Source organism: Lichenostomus cassidix, chromosome 20, assembly GCF_008360975.1.
Source record: "Lichenostomus cassidix isolate B80296 chromosome 20, HeHo_3.0, whole genome shotgun sequence".
Lineage (NCBI taxonomy): Eukaryota > Metazoa > Chordata > Aves > Passeriformes > Meliphagidae > Lichenostomus > Lichenostomus cassidix.
The window spans coordinates 9,109,998-9,114,944 of NC_139500.1; positions in this window are offsets into that span (position 1 = coordinate 9,109,998).

Genomic DNA, 4,947 nt, shown 5'->3' on the forward strand with positions numbered 1-4,947 from the left:
AAAATGCTCACATGAGATGTTTTACACTGGTCTCGAGGAGCTTCTCTGCCAGAAGAACAGTGGGGTGGCTCTGTCCCTGGGTATCCTGGGGGCACCATGGGGTCTCTGTGTGGGGACTGCACTGGTGGGCAGCTACACCAATGACTCAAACAGTGGGATTTAGAACACAACCACTGTGTTGTGCCAGGCCCCACTGAGCCTGGACACTGCCTGCAAGTGTCACTTGACACTTTGGCACAGAGTCTCATCACCTTGCTGAATTACAGTGTCCATCTGCCTAATGCTCCCTAGATACAGGGAGCTGGAGCCTTAAGCTGTTCCTTTGTCTTTTCCATATGAAGGAGAGATCGTTTTCTTTTCTAGGTCACATAACAGATCAGTGACACAGCAGGGTCAATAAAGGAAAAAAAAACAAACAAAAGCCAGTCCAGGCTTCAATCCCTAGAAACAAGAGATGCAGCTTGGCTCAGGCAGTCCTTGGACTCCTCACTACAGCCTTGGGGTCCAGGGGCTTTTCATACTCCTCCTCAACCCTTAGGGTGAGGGAGCATCCCCAGGGTGAGCAGCTGGAATATCACAAAGCTTGCCATGGTATGGCTTTTTGAATCTTAGATCTGCCTGACATGCATGATAGTGGATGTGGTACTTGGCAGTTGAGCTCCCCAGCACTGCTCAGGGTGCAGGTAGGAATCAGCCTGCTCTCCCAGCATCTGCCTCTCATCCAGGGATCTTGCTGGGGGATTAGTATCTCCTGCCTGGATTCTCTTCCTGCTCACCCTGAGACAAGCCCACAAAGTGGCCTTACAAACAGCAGCAGCCACAGGAAAGAGGTTGATCCCATGGAGGAGCCATTTGGGCTGGAAGCACCCACCAGTGGGCTCAGGGAGGCAGCCAAGTCCAGAGGCACTGTCCCACTGACAATAGCACCAGCCTTGTCCCCTCATGCTGTCACCCAGGCTGGCCCAGCCAAAGCCCCCAAGCCAGGGAAACCACAAACATCGCTCAGGGTCACAGGTAGCGCTGTCCTGCAGCTTTTCTCTGGCACCAGGTGGTTTCCCAGCCGTGGGAGGTAAGCTACAATCGGGTAAGGACTTTAGCCCTTCCCTCCAGAGTCTGGAGATTAACCCTTGGCAAGAGGGTTTTGCTACTCTTCCAGCAAAGGCAAATCCTCTGGTAGCAGGACAAGGGAGGACAGATGGCTCAGGTGCCACCCAGACCTGCTGCTGGAGGGGATGAGAGATCCAAGTGACAACAGGCTGTGCCCTTTGAGTTAACTCATGCTGGCAGCCTCCTGTCCACCCCTTGTTACCAGTGAGTAACAGGCACTGTGGGAGCTGTGGTGGCACTGCCAGCAAAACCTGAGAGCCTGACACAGTCAGGCACAGTCCTGCTGTGAGCCAACCCTTTAACAAACACCACCGTGCTCAGGCCCCAGGAGACCTTCTGCTGCATTTGGGCTGTGGGAGAGACCCCAGACCCTCAGCACAACTCAGAATTTGCAGTTCAGGGCTGCCCCCATGTACTCAAAAGCATTTCTCTTGTGGCAGCCAGGATCCTATGTTCCTGGGGAGTGCTACTACTGAGCTTTGGGAAAGTGAAGGCGATGCTCAAGTCAAACAATAACTCCATCCTCGCCATTTTAGAGCCCAAAGGCAGCACAAACTGCCCGCCACAGGATCCCTTCCTCCTCACTAGAGCTGCTCTGGAGGCAGCCACAGCCCTTAATACCTTCTTAAGAGGCCTCAGCTGCCACTGAGGCTGAGGACAAGAGAGAGAGGTGAGGAAGCAAACGGTGACATAGGCAGGACTTGGAAGTACTGAATCCAGTCCCCTCACCCCCTGTAGACAAACCACCTCAGTACCCCCATACTGCCCCAGAGCTCAGGCTGGACAGCAGCAGCATCTTAGCCTCCCACAGCAACCATCTCCTCTGCCATTTGCCCTCCCCATGACCATCCCATTCTCAAACAGCAACGCCAAAAGTGCAGATCCAAGGGCTGGAGGAGCCACAGCCTCAGTTTCCCTCCTGGGGAGACCTTGCCAGCCCACCCCAGCCCACGCACTGCACGTGGACCAACGGACCTGCACACAAGAGATAATCCCTCAATCGCTTAATTGTTTTAAAGACAAACAAAACATAAAGCATTAAACATTTAAGGTGATAAGACTGAGTCACTTACTAGTCTGAGGAGGAGGGAGCAGCTAGGCTGGGGGCTTAGGGCACTAAAACCACCCCTGACAATGGTAGTAGTGACAAAGGAGCAGCAGCAGCACCCACCCTGCGTTTAGAAAGCCTTCTACCCCCAGCACTGCTGTGTATCAATTACTTAATCACAGAGTGAGGGATCCCAATCAGCACCCACTAATTACCTTAACAGAGCAGCTCTGTTTCTTGGAGCTGCTGATGAAGCAGATTCTGCTAAAGGGAGGCTGCCCCTGTCCTGTCCCCCCCAGCCCAGCCTGGGCAGCTTCACTCAGGGACCCTGTGTCCCGTGCCCTGCATTCTGGCAGCACAATCACCACCCCTGCCCTGCCCTGTGCTTGCTTTGGGCCACACAAGGGCAGAGTCCCACTCTGCCAGCATGTCACAGCCTGGGGGCACATGGAACACTCCTCCGTGCCTGACTGCAGTGACTGTGCTGCTTGCTGTTCTTCCAGGACCGCTGAAGATGCTGGACATGGCCCTGATCCTGTGTTGAACCATGAGCCTGTGTGGGAAATGGCTCCAGTGGCACAGAAGCAGCACCAGATCCCAGAAGCATCTTCCATAAAAAGTGTCTGAAGCACCAGGAGCTTCACATGGGCACTGCACATGCTCCAGGTACCATCAGCTCCTCTAACAGGGATGCTGAGGAGCTAACAAGTCCTGTCATACACAAGCTACACTTTTGTTTTGTGAGGTCTGTTTGTATTTAATTATCAAATAGCAAAGTATTTACATCAACGTTAGAGTTTCAAAGCATCTCCATCCCCCCCACCACCCACAAAGCTGGACCTTTTCAGGTTTTTTCCAAAGTTTTATTATTATCCAAAAGAAAAAAAAAAAAAAGCTAAATATTTTACTTAGACACTGAAAAAGACAGGTGAGGGGAGCTGGGGAGAGAGACACAGATCCGCATGTTCTCTGCATAGTCAGTTGGAGATCTTACAAAAGACTGTGTAAAAAAATTGTAACAGCAGAGGAGAATGACTTGTAGGGTTTTATGGACCCCAGGAAGCCAAAGAGCATCCTTAGGCAGGGGCTCCCCTCTGGAGTTTATTGGCTTAAAAACAAAATTGGCAGACAATGATGATGGAGGGAAGGCTCTGGATTCCCAGGGCCTCCAGGTCATGCTGGCTGTGGCAGTGAGCCCGGTGATGCTGGTGCCACCACAGGCACTGCACAGAAACACAGATGGACACACACAGACATGTGGACACACAGCCCCGTGCAGGAGGGCTTCTCTGGGATTGCCTTCTGCCCTGAAGTGCACCCAGCACATCTCCTTTGCCAGATCTTGCTGAAAGCCTTGGGGAATTAAGCCATCCTGGGGTGCTCCTTGCACCTGCTGCCTTCCAGACACAGAGGCTGCACCCTCTGGGTGAAGCCCATTCCTGTCCTGCTGCACCCAAGACTCTGCATGTGCCACAGACAACCCAAGGCCTAAGCTTAACACGTGTGCTTGCCTTCTCTCTCCCCAGCTTCCAGACCAAATCTGGCTTCTGCATGTTACAGCTGTAAAAGGTTTCTCCCAGGGGTAGGAATTTTGTATAATTCAGGCAGAGCTATGGCATGAGCCACCCCATGGAACAGCTACCAGAGGATGGGGTGTCTGTGGCAGCTGACCATCCCAAAAAGCTGCAAACATGGGAAGACTCAGAACAATGAGGTTTGGGGAGTCCCTGTCCAAATGCAGAAATGCTGACACAGCAAACCTGCTAGGAAGGGAGGGGGGAGAAAAGCCTCCAGCTCCCAAACGATTAAAAAAAATTCCATTAAACCAGTTGCTGCTCTTCAAGCCAGCAGGATCTCTCCATACCGCTGAAGAGCCTGTTCAAACTGATTTTAAAGTTTTACTCATTAAAAAAGGAGCCACACACCAACCAACCAACCAATGATGTACTTGTTTCATACATAAGTGGCCAAGGAGCTGTGGGAGTGAGTGAAAGGCAGTGGTGTACTTGGGCCCTGCTCTGGTGGAGATCTGGGGTGGGGGTTTTGGCCACCCCCTGCCCTCACTTGGCTCCCACCCAGCTTTCTAGGACACTGGAACCAAGGCAGGGGCTAGTGAGAGGCGTTGGATGTTGGGTCTACTGCCTCAGAGGAGGCTGTGCCAGGGGGAAACACCATCCCAAAGGTGATGGTGAGGCACAGAAAGCCCATGGCCTGAGGACCGAGGAGAGGGTACAGCCACTGGCTCCCCTCCCCGGGTCCCTCCCTCCAGCACCCCTGCCCCACAGCATCCCCCGAGGCCCCAGCCCACCATGCTCCAGGAGAGCATGCAACGACCCCCAAGTCTCTCTGAGCAAGGATCTCTAGGAGGTGAAGGAGTGAAACGTTGCGAGCCACCATGGTGAAGGATTTCCAGCTGGGTGCACAGCCACAGGAGGGGGAAAAACAACACATGCAATGAAGTGAAGGTCTGGGACGGTGTGGGGATCACTCAAGGGTTATGTACAAGCAGGTGCTGGGTGGGAGAGGGCAGGGACTGAGTGTTGCCTTGCCGACACCAGGGATGAGCCCCAAGGGATGTGTGTGGGATAAAGCTGGGCAGGAAGAGCCACCCAGTGCTGAGACATAGCTGAGGCCTTTGGGAGCGAGCAGGGGGGAGATGAGGATGGAAATGTGGCACAGCACTTCCCAGGACTCCTTCCATCCTTCCAGATGGTGGTATGTGGCTGCCGCTTGGAAGCTGAGACAATAGGTAGAGGGAAGGCAGCTAAAAACATACCAGGTGGACAAAAGCA